Below are 23,551 nucleotides of genomic sequence, written 5' to 3'. Positions count from 1 at the left end.
GGATGCCAACTAAAATAGCAGCATTTGATTATTTCTCAGTGTGCCTCTCTCAAAATGGTTTCTCGTTGGCCATTGCTCATTCAAATTTTGCTTTTAGTAAGATAAATAGTCACTGATAACTTAAACCGACTAATATTATAAGGGGCATTCAAAAAGAAATGAGCCGGAGGAATAATTACAGAAACCAGTACCTGTATGTTAGAAATATTGACCTTAGCTGTTAGAAATATTGACCCTGGCTATTGAGGCACTTGTCCCACTGTGACCCAAGGCGGTGAATGGCTGTCTCATAAAATTCTTGGGGCTGCGATTTTAACCAGTTCTGCACATACAGCTGGACGTTGTCATCCGAGGCGAATCGTTTGCCCCTCAGAGCCTTTTTAAGGGGACCAAAAATGGCGTAATCACAGGGAGAGAGGTCCGGACTGTATGGCGGGTGTCTGAGAATCTCTCATTTGAATTTCTGCTGGAGTGCCACGACTGTGTTGGCCATATGACACTTTGCATTGTTGTGGAGCAGAATGACCCTACACGTGAGATTGCCTGGTCGTTTTGATTTGACTGCTTGGCGAAAGGTGGTCAAGGTTTGTGAGTAACTCTGGGCATTCACTGTTGTCCTGTGCTGCAGGAAATGAATCAGAAGGGGGCCATCTTGGTCAAAGAAGGACGCCAGATTCACCTTTCCAGCACTTGAGTGGATGGCGCGTCCAGCTGTACTTGCGGAACGGGTTAAAATTGCAGCCCCAGGAATTTTATGAGACAGCCATTCACTGCCTTGTGTCACAGTGGGATGAGTGTCTCGAGAGCCAGGGTCAATACTTCTAACACACAGGTACTGGTTTCTGCAATTATGCCTCCGGCTCGTTTCTTTTTGAACGCCCCTTATACTTAGACAGTAACATCCAAATTGTTTTGTGTCAATGTTGAGGTATGAAATTTGAGTCAAACTGAAACAAAGGGAGGAGAGGATTAGCAATGTTTACAAATGCCACTCAACCATGTCCTAAATCACGTGAGACAAAGACCTCACAGGGTTGTTTTTTAACACACAAATATACCACAGAAAATCTTACTGAATAAATTATTTTACTCAGTTTGTTGGAGGGGAGGGGGGGGATTAAGGGATAAACAGGGAGATCACCAGCCCCTTGTCAACAGATGGTTCAGTAGTAGACATTGGCCAGACATTTGACTGAACAGTGGAATCATGTAGGAGTAGTAAAATCTTGGCACTGAAAGCAATTTTGACAGTGCAGTGGATTCCTTATGAAAGAAATGTAAGGAGGCGTGCCACATAGCAATAGCCCACCAAATGATGTTCCACATCTGATTGAGGAGATGTCTTAACTGTGCCCATGAATCTGAAACTGAGGTCAGAATGTTGGGTGGGTGATTGCTTCTCTAGCCAAATGGTTGGCCAGTTCATTCCTTGGGATACCCATATGACTTGAGATCCTGATAAAGCCAGCAGAGCATGTATTACAAAGGAGGTCACAGATAGAACCTTGAATAGCAGCTATCACAGGGTGACAAGAATAACATTGATCAATAGTCTGGAGACTGCTCACCGAGTCACTGAAAACTATAACATAGTTGTGAGAGGGCTCTGTTAATGGTGTAAGACCAGAGCCTGGTAAATCGGGTGTCGAATAATGCGATCCACACTCCACGTGGTGTGGGTAAGGATGCAGATAGCGTTAAGCTTTTGCATGTATCTAGTCTTTAGTCAAGGAATGTAGGGCAGCCATGGCAGCTTTTAATCAAAGAGGTGTTCCAAAAACTGGAATGGGCAACCTAAAGCTGTGAGGGTGGGGCGTGAGTCGTGCTTGGGTAGCTCAGTTGGTAGAGCATTTGCCCGTGAAAGGCAAAGGTCCCGAGTTCGAGTCTCGGTCTGCCACACAGTTTTAATCTGGCAGGAAGTTTCAGATAGGTAGTAGTTCACATGGTGAATTTTCATGAAGTGGGTGGCCACAATACACCAGGAATACGTATGCCTGAAGTTATTTAAAGCACCGGCATTTAAAGCACTGTGTTTGATTAAATCTGGTCTACTGCATACCTTTCTGATAAACTATACTTTATCGGGCTTACTTCCCAGCAAGTGGATGATGATTTGACAAATTCCAGTTCATTCATCATGTGGGTATTAGTATAGGTACAGAACGAATTTTCATTCCGTAGCAGAGTGTGCCCTACTTCGTGGAAGGTTAGAACTGCATGCTGGACCAGGACTAGAACCTCAACTTTCACAGGAAAATGCTCTACCAACTCAGCTATCCATGCACAACTGATGACCCACTCACACAGCTTTAGGTCCGTCAGTACCACATCCCCCACCTTCCAAACTTCACAGACCTCCTGCAACCTTCCACGACTGGAACTCCTGCAAGAAAGACTGTTGCAAAAATGGGCTTAGCCACAACCTACGGTATGTTTCCAGAAACAATATCCGTCTTCCTGTTGTGTCAGTCCTGCAAGGTTGTAGGAAAACTTCTGTGAATTTTGGGAGTGTTGTGGCACCAGCGTGGAGTCATGAAATTCGGCACACTGTGTTCCAATTATCGTTCCGAAGAAATGCAGCTGGCAATACAGCCACCTTGCCGAAGAGCGCAAACTATTTCAACGTGCAGCAAGGTTCTAATAACAAACCAAGCACCGGGACGATAAATGGCTTTTTGAGACAATCTGACGGCACTTAGCAGACCGTTTATGTGACCTCGACCGCGACAAGACCTGCCTTTTCTTGCACAAAAGTGATGATGATGATCGTTTTGTGGGGTGCTCAACTGTGCAGTCATCAGCACTCATAGAAAATCCCAATTTTTACACAGTCCAATTTTTTACACAGTCCAATCTAGCCATTGTCACGAATGATGATGATGAAATGATGAGGACAACACAAACACCCAGTCCCCGAGCAGAGAAAATCCCCAACCCGGCCGGGAATCGAACCCGAGACCACGTAATGCAGAGGCAGCAACGGTAGCCACTAGACCACGAGCTGCGGACTTGCATAAAAGTGCCACCCGGCCAGACTGGGACATCGACATATTCGGACTTCGAACTGGCGTACGCTGTGAACTGGGTTCCACCATGAAGACATCAAAGTTCTTCCTGATTCAGGTTGCCACCAATGACGGTCGCGCCGCTGCCTTCCTAGTCACTAAGCAGCGGGGCACCTGACACTCGCCACAGCTTACAACTCTAAGAACGGCTCTTCCAACCCTCCGTAGCTGTCACTGCAACCCAGACCCACTACGTTTTGGAGCCCAACTTGGGGCCACACCACACCGCTATAGGAGTTTTAATCCGCCAGGAAGTCTCAAATTGGTACTGGTCTCTGTAATGGTCTGCGAGCTTGTGGTTCCAAAATACTGTAAGTGCATTGGGGGATCAGATGAGTTTCCTAGTGCAACTGGTCTAACCACAACACTGTAGTGGAGTCACTCTCCTACGAACTAAGTGATATAAATGAGATGTCTTTACTGTGAAGATATACAATGTTTGTCCCAAAACCTTTCTTCGATGGAAGACATGGCATTTACTCTTCTTTTCTGATGCAGTTGCCTAGCTTCTAGAGCGGACCATCACTTGCTTTAAAAAATTCTCACCATTCTCCCCCACCCCAATCTCCTCTCAACCTCACCATCCTCTTCGCGCGCGCACACACACACACACACACACACACACACACACACACACACACACACACACACGAATTTATATAAAATTAATGTAGTTTCACAGGTTGGCAACGATTACAACCTGCACGAAAACAAACGAACAGACATAAGCACTGTAATACTGTGCAGAATAGGAAAACACACACTTCAGTTCGATTTACGAAGATGAAATGTAAATAACCCAAATGCAGTACAAGAAATATTGCGGAATGGCAAAAACTGCCAAGAGTATATGTGAAACGAAATCTTTCGATATCAACTGCTGCTGCTAGCAAGGAGGGAAGCAACAGCAATTTGGAGAATATGCAAAGAAACACCGTAAGTAACTTGCGCTCCAACTTAATAAACAATAAGATTTTTTAATCTATAACAACAAAAAATATACAAATATATGTATCCAGTTTGCAGAATAACCGCGGAAGATGTTTTATACATAAAAGCGAAACGCATCTGGTGCAAAATTCTCTTTGTGATTGAATTGCAGTAAGCGCAAGACGGAAAAACCAATAATAACTGACCCCACAAAACATTTATGAAATGTATTAAATGTGGACTCAAAATATCCCGGCAGATTTTGGCCTTTCATGTAGCACATTTACTGGATTGTTTTCCAAAATACTTAAATACGAACATTAATAAATGTATCACCAAGCTATCGAATGTCTTTAGAAGTATTTAGTTCCATTTTAAAACCCATAGTTATTCCAAAACATGAATAAATAACAATATTATGAAGATTAAGCACACTATAAAAAATTGTTAAGATTTTCGTGGCCACTTGTTTGACAAACTGACCGTTGGTTTCTGTCTCGGGTTCCACCGTCAGTAACAGACGATGAAGCTTGACACTGCCAGCCACTTCGTGCTGGACAAACTTCAGAGAAATCACCAAACAAAACGTCGGCCTAAGAATCCGAGACAGAAGCCAACAAGCAGTTTGTCATACTACACAAAAAAACTCGCTCGCCCGTTTGCGTTACCAAAGCACGCCAATAGGTTTGTTTTGATATCGTGAACCATTAATGAAATGTAAGAGTACGTTGATACTACATAAAATAGAGAAGCCCTGTTAATGAGAGAGGCAACCGCAGTCGAAAAGAAATTAGGAGTACCTTCGAGATTTCTGACGACACGCAGGTCATTCGACTGCTTTAAGTTCAGCGCTGTACTGTTATCAAACGCAGTCAGCAGAATAGTTGTGGAAACCTATGAAGCAATTATATTTACTAGAGGATTTGCTACGTCTTTGCTACTTTATTAATTTGTAAACATAGCTTTATCTTGTTGAATACGACAGCGTGGCAAAAAACGCTTTTATTTCGAGAAGTCCGTCACATAAATGCAATGAGTAGTAAGATAGGTGTGAAATGCATGTCATATTCACTACATTTCACAAAGGGTAATAAACGGTATATCAGTGCAGGGCCGATATAATGGCTTCACAGGCTTCCACAACGATTTTGCTAACTGTGTATGCTAATATTACAGCACTTAACTCAAGCATTCGAATGACCCACCTGTCCTCAGAAATCTCGAAGTTACTCCTACCTTCTCGTCGACTGCGATTGCCTCTCTCATTAACATACCTGGCTTCCGTATTTCCTATAGTATCATCATTAACAATTTGTCATAAGATGCAGGACTTATCCTATTATAGTTTAAGAAATCGTAGGATCTATGGACGTGATTTCTATCAGTAAATTAACATGCGACAAGTAGCTTCTTTTTTCAGCCATTCTCGGACCTATTTCCTCTTTTACGTTGTTAGTTGCCACATATAGCTAATATAATTGCGGCATATTCCATTGCCAACAGTCAATAGTATTTATGGAGTTAGAGTGGCTTCAATATACTGAAGATTTGACAAACTAGTACTGTCAATCAATAAATCTTGAAAGCGTGCAAGCCGCTTTAAGAATGACAAACGTGTTTTCTTCTTTCGTTATTGATACAACTGATTGTGCTACATGTGCTTTTTTAGTAAAACCCATGTCAGAAATGAAAATAAACCATAATATTCGCATTACTCATGAAATGTATTCGCAATTGCAAAAATGAACAACCGTCAGTTGTATAATGGAACGAAGACATCGAAAATTTGTACCCGACCGGAACTCGAACCCGGGTTTCCCGCTTATCGCGAGCGGTTGCCTTACCATTACGCTTTCCGAGCATGACTCACGGCCAGACCCAAACTTCCATATGCCGTCATGCGTTTCCTTGCGAGATATAGGCGGAAAATCTGGATTCGACTCCCGGTCTTGCGCAGATTTTAATTGTCGTCATTCCATTATAAAGCTGATGGTTGTCTATATTCGCAACTGCGAATACGTTTCATGTATTCCGTAACGGCTGTAGCCGGCTCAGTGCTTGTCATGCACGCATGTTCAAAGGAATGTTGTTTCGTACTTCTGACAAGGGAACCTCCCCATCGCACCCCCTTCATATTTAGTTATAAGTTGGCACAGATCAATCGAGAAAACAGGAAGAAGTTGTGTGGAGCTATGAAAAAAATAAGCAAAATATACAAACGAGTAGTCCATGTGGAAGATAGGCAACATCAAGGACGAAACTAAAGTAAGGAGCGTCGTGGTCCCGTGGTTAGCGTGAGCAGCTACGGAACGAGAGGTCCTTGGTTCAAGTCTTCCCTCGAGCGAAAATTTTATTTTCGCAAAGTTATGATCTGTCCGTTCGTTCATTGACGTCTCTGTTCACTGTAATAAGTTTAGTGTCTGTGTTTTGCTACCGCACCGCAAAACCGTGCGATTAGTAGACGAAAGGACGTGCCTCTCCAATGGGAATCGGAAACATTTGATCGCAAGGTCTAGGTCAACCGATTCCTCCACAGGAAAACACGTCTGATATATTCTATACGACACTGGTGACGGCATATGCGTCACATGACAGGAATATGTTGTCGATCCACCTAACTTGTACACTTGGCGAATGGGTTTTACCTTGCCCGATTTAGGTTTTCTTGTGGATGTGATAATCACTCCCAAAAAAGTGATGAATACATAAGAGTGTGTCACTATACTGCAACGAATGAATGCAACAGTTTCACTGTCGCAGAGGGTTCCCTATGCTCTGTCAAAACATATGTTTTTAACGGTTTTTAACGTTTTCTAATTTTTCCTTGTGTAGACCGTCAAATCCTCTATATGTCCAAGCAAATCTGAACATGTCCTGGAATTTTGGAGAACGAAGTTGATTATGTGTGAGTGCCTGAACTTTGATAATTGTCTGAAAATAAAAAAAATTGTCGCTCGTAGGAAGGCTTGAACCAAGGACCTCTCGTTCCGCAACTGCTCACGCTAACCACGGGACCACGGCGCTCCTGAGCTCAGACTTTTCCTTGATGTTGCCTATCTTGCGCATGAACTACTCAGTTTGTATATTTTGCTTATTTTTTCACAGTTCCACACAACTTCTTCCTGTTTTCTCGATTGATCTGTGTTCAGTTTTTCAAGGCCTATCCACTGTGCCAACTTATAACTAAATCTGAGGGGGGTGTGATGGGGAGGTTCCCTTGTGAGCAACACAGGCACTCCATATATTGTATGGTGTAGTTTACTAGCCGCTTGGAGCGCTGCTGTCGCTATGCGCGACAGAGATGAGCGGATGTATCGCTACTCGCGACTGTATGTATTAGCGGTTCTAACTTAAGGAGGATGTCAGTCTGCTGACTGTACATTAGTGTGGTATTATACAAGCGGACGCCCAGAGACGCGTCCCCAAAAACGTAACTAAACCTGTAGATGGCGCCCGAGCACGCGCGCGCCTGCGCTTTCACTGGCAGCGCGGGTGAAAGCTCGCTCTTCTCCGCACTCCGCAAGGCTGCTGCATCCGTCTCGTGACTTCTGCTTCTCCGCTGCGGGTCGAGATAGGCAATCTGCTAGACGCGCTGTTCTTCCCACAGTGGTCAAAGCTCTACCTGGAGAGCGTTAACCACACTGCTCTCCGTCACCCTACTAGATTTCCACCTGCTTCCTGCGCCTCAACTGCCCGCTTGTCTGTGCATAAAGCGTGATGCTGGCTGTTTTCGCTCACTGGACTTCTTTCTCCGCCTCGATGCCTTGGCGTTTCTCAACTAGCCGTGAAAGCAACATTAGAAAATCTGGTAGTAAAATGCACGAGGACCTGCAGAGCATCGACGCTTGGTATGGAGAGCTGGCTGTTGACCCTTAACCCTAGGCGGATCACAAGTGAGAGGCGGTGGGAAGGGGGGGGGGGGGGGAGTCGTCCCCTCCCCCCAGCAGCACAGGAACCAGGGGTATTTATAACTCAGCCTGAAAATAATGTACTATTTTCGGTTTCCTGGTCGATCATACAACTGGCAACCGATCACTAGAAACGGTACCTACCATGAAATGTCGAAGAGTATATGTCCGGAGTGACCTAAAGGGGACGAATGTATAAGTGGCAATAAAATGAAAACGAGACAGATGGAAGAAAGTAAGCTGTTTATTATTTCGAAAGAAACGCAGTAACTGTTAATGTACTTATCCCATTGTGCGACAAGACGGCCAATCCTTCGTGTAAAAATATTTCCGGTTGCCTATGGAACCACGAATGTAATTAAGCGTGCACCTCTTCGTCCGAAGCCAATCGACAGCCACGAAAAATGTGGATAGAGCACGGGGATGGATCGGGACTGTACGGAGGATTTTTAAGCTATTCTCAACGAAACTTCTGCAGCGTACTCCAAACAGCCTTGGCAACATGTGGCCGGGCTTTATCCTGCCACATAATGATGCCGTCCGTCAATATTCCTTGGCGTTTGGACTTGATGGCCCGCTTCAAAATTCGCATGTGTCCACATACCGCCGAGCGTTAACTGTGGCGCCATGTTCCAGGAAATCTGATGTGAAGCCATGATACATCTGTTATTCACCAAAGTTGAGGATATTGAGCCCAGTTGTCAATCGTGTCCGGCCGCTCTGACCGAGCGGTTTATCGGCGCTTCAGTCTGGAACCATGCGGCTGCTACGGTCGCAGGTTCGAATCCTGCTTCGGGCATCGATGTATGTGATGTCCTTAGGTTAGTTAGGTTTAAGTAGTTCTAAGTCTAGGGGACTGATGACCCAGATCTTAGTGCTTGGAGCCATTTGATCCATTTGTCAATCGTGCGATTATTGCCACATATTTCGGGACATCATCATCTCATTTTCAAATGCTACAAACAAGGAAACCAGGTAATACAATCCTCCTTATACCGACAGACGCATGAGGATTAAAGACTTCCTGAGTTATAACCTACATTAAAAAAAATTTTTTATGCCTTTAGGCCTCGTCACAACTTAAAAACAAACTGCACACTTGCACTGTCAACACAAACCACGAAACATGAAACATCAGAAGCTGGTGCATCCATCCTTCACGACGTACAGTTTCAAACAAAGCCACTGTCATCACCTAAGAACGATAATATTTACGTAAAGACTAACGCTCAGCACCAACGATACTACTGTCTGTCATAAAATCTTTGAGAAATGCCTGTGTGGTCCTATCCCATTCTAACTTGAAACTTACTCTACGCTGCGGCTGTGAACAGAGATAGCATGCGATAAAGTGAGATGCTTCGGAAATGGTATACTTATAATGAAACCTTTTCGGTTAAAAATACTAAGAAGGTAGCGCTGTTGATACAAGAAAGCAACTTACATGACGGTGCAATGTTGGCATCAGATGTGATACACTGTGTGTCAGTGGAGAAAACGACAGACGTTATAGGAAACAACTTACGAGAGCGTGGTCAAATATCTGATGTGGGAATTGATGTATTTATACGTTTATTAAAGTTTGTTTTATCATTCAACTATTTTAATTTAAATGATAAGTTTTATGTACAGGATAAAGGTTTAGCAACGGGATGTGCACTAGCACGCAGACGGCACACATCTTGGTGAATAAGTACGAAACAGCTTTTTTAAAGGCAAATGTCAAGTACACCGACAAAATACAGGTGTACATAAAGCACGTTGATGATATTTTCATAATATATCAGCAGTCCCTTGGAAGAAATAAATGAGTTGGAGAATGGCTTTAATAAGATGCAGAAGGACATAGCTTTTTTAGCAGAGCATGAGCAACATGGAGTCTTAAATATCTGAAGCTGAGGATCGAGAATAAGAATAACAGGCTACAGATAGGAATTTTTAGGAAAGCCAAGAGTTCACAGGGGCTGTTACTGATAAGTTCTCATGCCGCCCCCTCCCCCCACAAACATGAATTAGCATTTTTCCAAAATGCGGTAGAAAATGGTTTTTTTTATGCATGGTTGATATATCGGTTGGCTGTAGCAGTTAGACTTGGTAACCAGGAAAATGATAAAAATCCAGACAAATATAGTCTTGCCGTATTGGCGGACCATCTCACATGAATTAGTGAGATGGTTTAGCAAGAAAGGGGTTAGAATTGCTTTCAAGACGAACAACAAATTAGGACAGAGGCTGAGGCATAAAATCGACACAGATGAGGATTGCATGAGGAAATCGGGATTGTATGAAGTAAAATGTCAGGATTGTGAAGCGAGATACGTGGGGCAGACGGGACGGAATTTTAAAGTTAAATTTAAAGAGCATAATAACAGAGTGAACGGCTCGTCAGTTGTGGCAAAGTATTTCAAGAATGAGTAGCTTTCGCTGAGGGTTATAACGGAAAGCCTGAGGATGTTGCATGTTGAAGAAAAAGGTTGGTTGCTATCAAATATAGAGGAAGTAGAGATTTTCTGTGCCTTGAAAGAGCTGTGTGTCGACATTTTAAAAGAGAGAGAAAGGAAGAATCTAAAGGGCATTTCTGAGCACACTTCAGCGATGTTCTGCTCAAGAAGCAGCCACCTACATACAGTATATTACCTAGTGACACGGGATTTTCTCGTGCTATTTCCGTTCAAATTGCAGCGTAGATGCAATGTTAGGTTAGAATGGGCTGTGATCCGACAGACATTTCACAAAGATTTTATAACAGGCAGTAGTATCGTTGTTGCTGAACACTAGCCTTTAAGTAAATATCATCGTTCGTAGGTGATGGCAGCGGTTTTCAGTTTGCAACGGTACTTCGGGAACGGTAGATGCGCGGGCTTCTGATCTTTTATGTTTCATAGTTTATGGTTTGTTTTGACAATGCACGTGTGCAGCTTGTTTCTAAGTTGTGACGAGGTCTAATAGCATAAAAAGAATTTAAGGTAGGCTACAGCTCAGGAAGTCTGTAATCCTTATAAGTCTGTCGGTATAAGGAGGATTTGTTGTCTGGTTTTCTTGTTTCTAGAATGGAAAAACTGGTAGAAACCGACCTCGGGGAAGATCAGTTTGGATTCCGTAGAAATGTTGGAACACGTGAGGCAATACTGATCCTAACACTTATCTTAGAAAACAGATTAAGGAAAGGCAAACCTACATTTCTAGCATTTGTAGACTTAGAGAAAGCTTTTGACAACATTGATTGGAATACCCTTTCAAATTCTGAAGGTGGCAGGGGTAAAATACAGGGAGCGAAAGGCTATTTACAATTTGTACAGAAACCAGATGGCAGTTATAAGAGTCGAGGGGCATGAAAGGGAAGCAGTGGTTGGGAAAGGAGTGAGACAGGGTTGTAGCCTCTCCCCGATGTTATTCAATCTGTATATTGAGCAAGCAGTAAAGGAAACAAAAGAAAAATTCGGAGTAGGTATTAAAATCCATGGAGAAGAAATAAAAACTTTGAGGTTCGCCGATGACATTGTAATTCTGTCAGAGACAGCAAAGGACCTGGAAGAGCAGCTGAACGGAATGGACAGTGTCTTGAAAGGAGGATATAAGATGAACATCAACAAAAGCAAAACGAGGATAATGGAATGCAGTCGAATTAAGTCGGGTGATGTTGCGGGAATTAGATTAGGAAATGAGACGTAGTACATGAGTTTTTTCTATTTGGGGAGCAAAATAACTGATGATGGTCGAAGTAGAGAGGATATAAAATGTAGATCACATAACTAATGAGGAGGTACTCAATAGAATTGGGGAGAAGAGAAATTTGTAGCACAACTTGACTAGAAGAAGGGATCGGTTGGTGGGGGCATATTTTGAGGCATGAAGGGATCACCAATTTGGTATTGGATGGCAGCGTGGAGGGTAAAAATTGTAGAGTGAGACCAAGAGATGAATACACTACACAGATTCAGAATGCTGTAGGTTGCAGCAGGTACTTGGAGATGAAGAAGCTTGCACGGGATAGAGTAGCATGGAGAGCTGCATCACACACACACACACACACACACACACACACACACACACACACAGCACTTGAAAATGTGATAATGTTGTCCCGAAACATGTTGTGACAATAATCACATGATTGAAAGCTGGACTGAATAGCCGCAATATTGTGTGTTCCAGGAAGTCAATGGGCAACGGGTTGACGGACAGATTCATTCTGTTACATGATAATGTGCGCCCACGTGTCGCCAAGGTCGTTTCGACTACGCTGCACAGGTTTCGGTGGGAAGTCCTTACACATCCTCCACGTAGTCCAGTCTGGTCCTGATCTCTCCCCGTGCGATTTCCATATACTTGGTGCCCAGAAGAAAGACATTCGTGGCCGTCGATTTGCTCCGGACGAAGACATAGGCGCCTGGGTACAATCTTGGTCCCGTACGCAACCACAAGCATTTTTCCATGAAGGCATTGAGCGTCGTGTCTCTCAGTGGGATACATGCGTTAACAGTTACGGCGAATACTTTTGATATAACAAACAGTTGAAGTTTTTCCTTCTGTCTCGTTTTCATTTGAGGCCCTTTACCTGAAGCTAATTGGAAAAGCAGATGTCAGTTAAATTTGTTGGGAGAATGCTCAGGAAATGTACAGTCCACCTACAAAAGAGGTAGCTTAAGAAATTGTTTTTCCTCAGTTTAGGACCCTTACCAGGTAGGAGTAATACAGGAGATAGGTGAGATCCAAAAAATAACGACGAGTATCGTCGTGGTTTCGTTTAGTTAGTGCGAAAATGTCATGGAGATGCTCACCGAATTTCACTTGCAGGCACTACAAGAGAGAAACAATACGAGAAAACTTTCAAACATGTTATCTCCTCCTACATCCTTTTCGCGCAATCAGAGATATTCGAGCACCTATGGAAGCTTACCGTCGCCGACAGTTGACTTCCCGAACAACCATTCGCGAATGGAACAAGAAATGGGAGCGCAAACCCTCCGCCATACACCCTAACACGGCTTGCGGATTAGATGTAGGATAGGACCTTTTCTCCCAATATGACTTGGTGATATTATCCTGATCTCTCAAATTTTCCCCTTTGAACGTCATGCCGATCAGTACCACACTAAAACCGCGTTAAAAGAGCATGGAATGAGAGACAAAAATTAAAAATAAACAGAAGAAATAAGTAATCACGATATATGCATCGGCCAAACTTGTGTCGCTATACAGGACTGTGACCACATTTTTCATTCTCAAAATTTGATACAGTTACATATTGGGTCCATGATGACGGACTGTGCTCTGGATAGAGTGGAAAATCAATTTAGTCGTAAACCTGGTGGATAAAACCGGTTAATTCTTTCTGTTAGAGATAAAGGAGAATTTTCGTTGTCGTATTATGAAAAAACCGCGTTCGTAAAGATAAATCTGATGAACTATCGCCTTACACGAATAGATGTCACATGACTGCCGGGTTTAAAGAAATTTACTATTTCATCAAAGCATTTTCCAGGCTGCAACACGAAAAGTATTGTTTTCAACACCATGTATCAAACAGTTCCTTACAAGTTCTCTCTAGGCACATTATGCATCACGTATTTTCACATACTTGTAATACATTTTTATGTACAGTAGAAATACTAATTCACGACATTTATCAGCAACAAAGTTGAAACTTTTCCACTGGAGTAATACTGTTTACTTTCTTCGATGTTTGCAGCAAGTAGCTCCGACTGAACGACATTCTGGTTTCATTTTTGTTGTTGTTATTGTTCAGTTTGTGCAGAAATTTCCTTACGTCCTGAAAGCGAAATTACACAGCGGTAAGTGTCAAGATTAGAACGGGCACCCTTCAGAAGCAGGACACACATTCTCTGTCAACTTTCCACACTGTTTGGCAACTGTCCATGAAGCCAGAGTTGTGAAAGTGAAGCATATGATGACGTCTGTGGAATATACGAGCAGAAAGCCTTTGTGTTCTAAAGAACGAATGCCGCGGCGTTGCCAATGAACTGTTCGTTGTGATGTGTCTTAGAAGTTGAAATCTCTCGTGACACCACTGTATGATTAACACTGCAGCTTCCACTAGACTTCTTCACGATAATGTGGAATTCAGAATAGAAAGAGAAGGTAGGAAATAAGATTCCACCTCATCAAAATCATTTTCGAAAGACCCACAAAGTTTTCAAATGACTGTAATGGGAAAACAAAGATGGAATAGGTGTCCCTGCAACAATCTCTACGTCCTTCTTTTTGCTGATGACACTGAACTGTTTGCCTCGAGTGCAGATAAATTTAAAAAATGAATAGAAGAGTGCAATAAAGAAACTATGAAAATAAGTCCGAAGATCGGTTACAATTAAACTAAAACAAATGTGTAATTACCACATCTAAGTGAAAATAGGATAAATTAACAAGGAAGTAATAGTAAGTTAATGAATTTTTTGTTTACATTATTTTATCGACGATGAGTGAGTGACAGCAAAGGAGAGAACAGGACAGTAAAAATAGTCTGGTGTGCTCTTGGTAAACCTAATAAGGGCTTAAAAAAACATTCAAGGGCAGAAATCTTAAGAATTAATATGTGTTATTAGATTATACACTCCTAGAAATTGAAATAAGAACACCGTGCATTCATTGTCCCAGGAAGGGGAAACTTTATTGACACATTCCTGGGGTCAGATACATCACATGATCACACTGACAGAACCACAGGCACATAGACACAGGCAACAGAGCATGCACAATGTCGGCACTAGTACAGTGTATATCCACCTTTCGCAGCAATGCAGGCTGCTATTCTCCCATGGAGACGATCGTAGAGATGCTGGATGTAGTCCTGTGGAACGGCTTGCCATGCCATTTCCACCTGGCGCCTCAGTTGGACCAGCGTTCGTGCTGGACGTGCAGACCGCGTGAGACGACGCTTCATCCAGTCCCAAACATGCTCAATGGGGGACAGATCCGGAGATCTTGCTGGCCAGGGTAGTTGACTTACACCTTCTAGAGCACGTTGGGTGGCACGGGATACATGCGGACGTGCATTGTCCTGTTGGAACAGCAAGTTCCCTTGCCGGTCTAGGAATGGTAGAACGATGGGTTCGATGACGGTTTGGATGTACCGTGCACTATTCAGTGTCCCCTCGACGATCACCAGTGGTGTACGGCCAGTGTAGGAGATCGCTCCCCACACCATGATGCCGGGTGTTGGCCCTGTGTGCCTCGGTCGTATGCAGTCCTTATTGTGGCGCTCACCTGCACGGCGCCAAACACGCATACGACCATCATTGGCACCAAGGCAGAAGCGACTCTCATCGCTGAAGACGACACGTCTCCATTCGTCCCTCCATTCACGCCTATCGCGACACCACTGGAGGCGGGCTGCACGATGTTGGGGCGTGAGCGGAAGACGGCCTAACGGTGTGCGGGACCGTAGCCCAGCTTCATGGAGACGGTTGCGAATGGTCCTCGCCGATACCCCAGGAGCAACAGTGTCCCTAATTTGCTGGAAGTGGCGGTGCGGTCCCCTACGGCACTGCGTAGGATCCTACGGTCTTGGCGTGCATCCGTGCGTCGCTGCGGTCCGGTCCCAGGTCGACGGGCACGTGCACCTTCCGCCGACCACTGGCGACAACATCGATGTACTGTGGAGACCTCACGCCCCACGTGTTGAGCAATTCGGCTGTACGTCCACCCGGCCTCCCGCATGCCCACTATACGCCCTCGCTCAAAGTCCGTCAACTGCACATAAGGTTCACGTCCACGCTGTCGCGGCATGCTACCAGTGTTAAAGACTGCGATGGAGCTCCGTATGCCACGGCAAACTGGCTGACACTGACGGCGGCGGTGCACAAATGCTGCGCAGCTAGCGCCATTCGACGGCCAACACCGCGGTTCCTGGTGTGTCCGCTGTGCCGTGCGTGTGATCATTGCTTGTACAGCCCTCTCGCAGTGTCCGGAGCAAGTATGGTGGGTCTGACACACCGGTGTCAATGTGTTCTTTTTTCCATTTCCAGGAGTGTACTTTGCCAAACACGAAAACCAATCAAGAACTAAGAATTATTTAGCGAAAAATGACGAGATGCTTGATGTGAAATATTTGAAAACAAACAAATGGCTTACGGGAAAACTAGAGTGGAAGACGTAACTATGACTGTAATGAAAATGAAATGAAAGTGGGCGGAATATGCAGACAGGTGGACACAGGAAGGATAAGCCAAGGAAGTTCTTTGTTGCATACCAATAACTAAGGCAGACCGTGATCACGATCTAATAGAAGGTGAAAAGATGATATTCGAAAACATGCAGGAACCAAAGGGATGCATACTGTTGAAGGACGCATATAGTGGGGAAGTTTTACCTAGCTGTGGATGTCCAATGGGTGGTGGAGAAACCCACCGAGATTTGGGCGTTACATCTTCCTGCCAAGAGTGTCCACTATCTTGGTGGTTTCGTCGGTGTTGACTACAAATTCAGTGTTTCAGCATTCGATCGATCCTCCAACCCCTGTCCTGTAATTTCTTTCTGCCATTTACCTCTACTTTCATCTTCGCCAGCGTTTTTGTACATGAAAAAGTTTCATCTTGGTTCGGATTGCACCTTAAATTGCAGATTTCCTTATAAAAAAGCTAGAAAATAACTGGTTCCTACTTTCCTGCCAAATATTAATTACTGAGTAAAATTATCTACATAACAAATTTTATTCGTCTAAGTTCCACGCACGGACTGACCTCCACAGGTAACTGTTTTACACCACTGGCTGGTTGAAACAGTCACTTAAATATACGATCTTATAAGTTCACGAATTTTTGGCCCCTTTCGTGTGCAGAATTTTTTTACGTAGCGTTGAATGGGGATCAGTCTGAACATTTACATCTTATGGTGTGTGACAGAGGGCACAATGACTTAACATATGGTATCACTCCCACAACCCCCACCCCCGTGTTTTGCTGTTCCATTCGCGAACGGAGCGCAGGAGGAATGACTGTCAGTAAGCCTTTTCACATACTCGGATTCGTCAGGGTCATTTAATAAGATACATATTGCTCTTGGAATGAGCGCTCTCGAGATTTTGTCAATTTAATAGTAAGCCTGCCTCTGAGGCACATCATCGTGATTCTTTCTGGTGACTTAACAGATTCGTGACTAAATGTTCTGCTGCTGGTATAATATTCCGCCCCCCCCCCCCCCCTCATTACTCATAAATCCCAATCGCCCTCCCAGAAATACTCACGAATCAGTCGTACTAGGGTTCCATTACTAACTTCATTCGTGCTACTTAGATTTACTTAAGATTCTTCTAAATGTAAATTTCTGTGGTTCATCCATAGTCGATCCTAGAGTTTTTCCTGACACCTATCTGTGTGTAGAAGAAAAAGCCAAGTTGCACCGTGCATCTGAGGGTTGTTTGGTTTTAACAGACATGGCGTTGATGTCAATACTTTTGTCATGTTGTTATATCTTGTGCAGTTAGGTAAGTGAAGTCTCATCATGGTCAGAGAAGTATTTTTAGTGATACGGCTTTGTAAAGTAGTCTTCTCGTCTGTATTTTGTTTAATAACATAAACGAGAAGACAGTGCCACCATGAAATTCTTTGTTTTGAAAGGTTTATCGTGAACGAAGATGCATCCAAAGTTGGCGAAGGTTACAAAGCGATGTTTTTCCTTCATTTTAAAATCTTAAGAAGCTGCGACTGAAATCAAAGGCAGGTTTTGAAGACAATGAACCCTCAGAACATAACACGAGGAAGCTTGATGCATTTGTGCCCGTTTCAAATGACCAAAAGCAGATGTTCAAACGAATTTTCCAGCGGTGTCGAGATAGTTTTCAAAAACTGCAACTGATCGTGTACCAGTCAGTAACCTATGGGTGAAGTGTGGATCTAACAATAACCTCTGTACTTAGACCACAAAAAGTAGAGCCACCATCAGAGAGTAGAGCCACAACCAAAAAGTAGGCTTCAGAAACGTTAATTAAACTGACTATTTAAAAACTATGCTTCATGAAAATTTACATTTATTGGAGATGAAACACTAAAGACGCACTTTTATGCAAGTCGGACACGAAAACGTAATCAAATAGGTGTGGTAAGCCAGTGGCAACGCATAAAAAATGGTGAAAGTCAATTTCATCTGACGAAAAGGTTACAGCTAGTGTCTCGCTGGAGGCAAAAAAAGATTCTTCTCATGATTACCTCGCAAATGGTGCGGCAATACTGGCCCATCGAAGAGGGGGAAAAGACAGAAAAGGTGTGGACATAATAATGAAGGAAGGAAAGATATCTTCTGTCAGGGCAATGCATCCGGCCACAACAGTACACTAAGGTGACAAAAATCATGGGATACCTCCTAATATTGTATCCGACCATCATTTACCCGGGTAGTGCAGGACCTCGATATGGCATGGAGTCAACAAGTCGTTGGAAGTCCCCCGCAGAAATATTGAGCCATGCTGCCTCTATAGTCGTCCATAATTGATTAAGTGTTGCAAGTGCAGCATTTTGTAAATGAACTGGTCTCTCGATCACGTCCTACAAATGTCTGATGGGATTCATGTCGGGCGATCTGAGTGACCAAATCATTCACCCGACTTGTCTTCAAACCAAGTGCAAGTAACTGTGGCCCTGTAACATGGCACACTATCATCCATAAAAATTCCATGTTTGTTTGGGAGCAAGAGGTCCATGAATAGCTGCAACCGGTCTCCAAGAAGGAGAACATACCATTTCCAGTCAATGATCAGTCCAATTGGACAACAAGACTCAGTCCATTCCACGTAAACATGGCCCACATCGTTATGGCGCCACCACCAGCTTGCACACTGCCTTGTTGACAACTTGGGTGATGACTCCACGGGGACTGCGCGACATTTGAACCCTACCATCAGTTCTTACCAACTGAAATCAGGAGTCGTCTGATCAGGCCACGGTTTTCCAGTCGTATAGCCTATAGTCCGACTGATACGGTCACGAGTCCAGGAGAGGCGCTGCAGGCGATGTCGTGCTGTTCCCAACGTCACTCACGTTGGTCGTCTGCTGCCATAGACCATTAACGTCAAATGTCGCCGCACTGTCTTAATGGATACGTTCGTCGTACGTCCCACATGGATTTCTGCAATTATTTCACGCAGTGTTGTTTGTGTGTTAGCACTGACAGCTCTATGCGAACGCCGCTGCTCTCGGTCGTTAATTGAAGGCCGTTGGCCACTGTTACTCTTGGTGAGAGGTAATGCCTGAAATGTGGTATTCTCGGCACACTCTTGACATTGTGGATCTCGGATTGAATTCCATAACGATTTCGAAAACGGAATGTCCAATGCGCCTAGCTCCAACTACCATTCCGTTCAAAATCTGTTAATTCCGGCCATAATCGCGTTGGACACCTTTTCACATGAATCAGTTGAGTACAAATGACAGCTCCACCAATGCACTGCCGTTTTATGCCTTGTGTTCGTAAACCTACCGTCACCTGTATATGTACATATCGTTATACCATGACTTGTCACCTCAGTTTAGAAAGAAAGAAATCTTCTGTTAAGGTAGTGCACCTGCCGACAGTAGTATTTTTTTTTTTCTAATGAAACAATTCAGCCGAATACAAAGAACGAATCGTTCACCGTATTTGGCACCTTCTGGCTTCCATCTATTTCTGCACCTAAGGAAATTTGTGACTGGAAAAAGTTTCGAGCTCAATGAAATTGTAATGGTGGTTATGGACGGGTGTTTTGCAAACCTTCCAGAATCCAACTTAAAGAATTGACGTAGAATGTGATAAGTTCGAAAACCGTTCCTATTTTACCGACAAAAAAGTCTTTCCTTGCCAGGTCAAAAACTTTTAACCTCGCTCTCGTTTCTACTGTAGTCTCTGTCCTTGGGCCATTCCATGCAAAGTGGTGTAATTTCGGAAAAAATTCCCACATGCCCATCACGGATTTTGCTGAAATTTTGTGTGAACATTCGCACATGTTCCTAAAGAACATTGGTAAAGATTTACTTTCACTGATTTAATACTTGCAAAGAAATAGTCATTTGTTATTACGTGTTAAGTTTCAGGTTTATCCCGCAGTTCTTTTCGGAGACATAAAAAGCTAATCTTCACATGTTTTTTGAAGCGTCTATTTTTTCGGTCGACTTTGCTTCAACTTGTTGCGTTTTAGGGCGTTATATGCAAGCACGTTAAAATCAAATGCAGGTTTTTAGATGGTTTAGAACATGGTCTTTCTAATGAAAACGGTTTAAAAGACTTTGCAGAAGACTCTTATTTGTAAAAGGGGACCAAAAATAACCATTTTTGGCGTTTTTATAAAAAATAAAATGTGCCCTCAATCTGTTAACCACTAGAAATCAGGTGGAGAATGAAATTTTATATTCTAGGACCTCGTATTGGTAAGTTGTTATGTGCAAAGTTTCAGGTGTATCCCGCAATTACTCCCTGGATATATAAAAAGCTAAACGCAACTTTTTTTTCGAGTGTCAATTTTTTCGGCCGCTTTTGCTTCAAATTATCCACATACAAATCGCCCACAAAGTCATTTTTTTATTATTTCGCTTAAGAGAACGCAAAATGTTGTGAAAAGATGGCCTAGTTTTCTTTCTTTCAAGAAACTACTGCCGGAGCTCATTATGTCTCACAGCTGCCGAAACGTCGCGGTTGCACTGTTGATGGCTGCGCTATGGGATCGAACAAATGACAATACCTCTGCAAGAATTAAATTCGCGAAAGTAAAACTTTACCAATATTCATCGGGAGAATATGCGCTTGTTCACACAAAATTCCACCACAATCCGTCATGGTCATGCGGGAACCTCTATTACCACTTGGCATGGAATGACCCCCGCGAAGCTAGTTCTCACGGTACGCGCACACAGCGAGCGCCCGGCTGCGGAGGGAACTCGAGACGGGGAGGGCAGTGGCCCTCGCGGGGGCGGCTGGGAACGGGACGGTCACGCCCCGCCGACTTGGCTGGAACGCCTCGGAGGCCGCGGCTGCGGCTGTTGCCAGTTTATTATGCTCTGCTTTCAGCCAGTTCTACTGCCTCTCCCACAACACTGTATTCCTCCAATCACAGCAAATCCAGTTTCCAGACATTGGCGATCAGGTGAAGTTCAGCGCTCCCTCGGGCTGGCGCCTCCTGCAATACGGGGAGATGCTGCCGATGACGTTGCCACCCTGTTATAAACTGCTAAGAGGAGAGGGGCTTGTTGAAATATCCACCAAATCATCCCACCAAATATGGGAGGCCGGCTGCAACACCACAATTTATCATCATCACAGCTTCCCGATCTCAGATATATGTCCTAAGACTTTTTTCCCCTCCGAATTTGTTTTTAGGACAAATGCCAGAGTCTCAGTACTGTATTGCACTCTCTTCCGTCGTAACCGTCTTAGTGAACGGATGGAATAAACAGCGGTTTCTTGTGATGTTATTTTAAATAAGCTGAATTACACTAATGTGATTATTTACTTTATTCGTCTGTACTATTTCATTTTCTCGTTTGATAATTTTTAATATTTTTCAATAAATATTCGCTGATGATTGTTTTAATACGATGATGCAATGGATCGTCGGCCATTGTCGCAGTCCTAAGTGCTCATAGTACGTTCCAGAAAATGAATCTATCTTCATTCAGTTGCATGGTAACGAAGTCCGATGCCGATTTATGAGCGTCATTTTATTGTCAGGCTAATTCTGACACACAAAATTCATTAACAATCTTTCCACTGTCGTGTTAAAGTTAGATCTACAACCATAGGCTTCGCCGATTTTCGTCGTTCATCTCATCGTTAAAATCGCTCTCTCTCTCTCTCTCTCTCTCTCTCTCTTTCTCTCTCTCTCTCTCTCTCTCTCTCTTGGGCCAATTACATTCACTACAACCAATATTAACGTAAACGGAAAGAGCGACTATAAGAATATAGGAGCAAAGTTAGATCCGTAACCGAGAGAGTAATCCAAATTACCATCTTGCTATTCCTTCCCTGCAGGTGTCACAAAACGCACTAATGTAAAGGCCTGGATTTTTCTTTCAGGCTGAGTTACGTTGCTTCTGCGATGATTCAAAAAACTTTCAGGTGCCACCTTGTCATCCAGATTCTGCTAAGAAGTCCTGAAGCGAAATAAGTATTTCTGGTAATGGTAGAGTAAAAAATCCACATGTGGTTATTGTGGAAAAGAACGAGAGCATAACGTCAACAGCGTAGAGGCGCGCGCGCGCGCACACACACACACACACACACACACACACACACACACACACACACAGAGAGAGAGAGAGAGAGAGAGAGAGCGCTCTTCCCGTTAGGATGAACATGTTTCAGTTGTCAGGTGATTGGGGTGTTTTCGGGCCATGTACTGGCAGACATGCAGACATGTCGAGTGCAAGATATGGAAGACGCTCGATATATCGATGCATTTGATGGCGGCGATGGCAGATGCTCGACGTATGGGATGCATCCTCTTCGAGATCGAATTCAGGGGTGCCCATTGAGTACCTCGAATGGAGAAAAACCACCCCAGCTGTAAATGCTATTTACCAGCACTTCAGTATCCGGAGTGATGATGAAACCAGCCGACGGCAGTTAATCACTTAGCAATTCTTGCCTCACTTTCGGTGTTTCGAAACAAACTTAGTCTTATACATTAACAATTTGTAACAATGGCACGACTACACTTGTGCATACGTCGTATCGGGTAAACCATTGGTTTCCGGACCAATTTTTATTAGGATAATGTCTCTCTTTCATATCCTCTACCCGCCCCTTTCGATTGTATGTCTAATGGGCAAACACCCTGTATATTCCACTGAATACTGCATCGTACTAATGTTACCGAGTATCTTTTCTATTCCATTCGCTTAATGAGATCAAAATGCCTCTACGTGTATTCTACTCTCTCTCATCTTAATCTCTATCCGATATGTACGATGGCGGCAGCGTAATGGTCGCACAGTTTTGTTAGAATATTATAGATTCTCTAAGCATACCAAAAAGGGTTTCGCGGGAACTAACTAGTCTTGCAAGGATTCCCACGTTAGCTCCCCGAGAATTTCTGTTACAATCCTTGCATACCGTATCTCAATTCATTCCTTTCTGTTGTCATACCTACTTGACAAAGACTCCACACACTAGAACAATATGTAAACACTCTAGAATTAGTCGCTCTAGCGACTTGTACGCGAATTACTTTACAGATACACTTCATTTTCGCAGAACTCTTTAACAAATCTTTATCTTTCATTCGCCTTCACAAAATACTTATTTTACGCCATCGTCCCATTTCCTATCGGTTCTTAATATTACCACTAAATAATTGTAGTATCTGACGTGCTCTAGTTGTTCATCACTGATTTTGTAATATTGTGCTGTTCCTTTAGATAGTTTAACGACACTATCTTCCTCTCCACAGCAGAATCGTCAGCTAACAATCTTTTAGTGATTTTTTTTTTTTACATCGTTTATATATACTGAAAACATTACAGTTCCTACTACGCTTCCTTGTATCAGTTCCTACTACGCTCCCTTGTGTCAGATCCGATGTTACTTTCGTTTCTGTGGAGCATTCGTCGACGAGTATAACTTAGTGTTTCAATTATTTAAATAATATTTGTCGAGGCTGTCATGTATCAGCAAACACACTCGATATTATAGCACCTTCGTTAGTAGTAGAAGGTCGCCTTTTGA

At 43.4% G+C, this 23,551-nt stretch overlaps 1 protein-coding gene across 3 annotated transcripts in view; it reads right to left on the bottom strand.

The window, feature by feature from the left end:
• LOC126458377 (polypeptide N-acetylgalactosaminyltransferase 5-like) overlaps positions 1-23,551 on the bottom strand; it is a 212,876-nt gene that overhangs the window by 51,748 nt on the left and 137,577 nt on the right. The gene's annotated exons all lie outside the window — the stretch shown is intronic.

This window comes from Schistocerca serialis, chromosome 2 (assembly GCF_023864345.2).
Source record: "Schistocerca serialis cubense isolate TAMUIC-IGC-003099 chromosome 2, iqSchSeri2.2, whole genome shotgun sequence".
NCBI lineage: Eukaryota > Metazoa > Arthropoda > Insecta > Orthoptera > Acrididae > Schistocerca > Schistocerca serialis.
The sequence above is the reverse complement of the archived record's forward strand: the minus strand, read 5'-3'. Positions and strand labels throughout refer to the sequence as shown.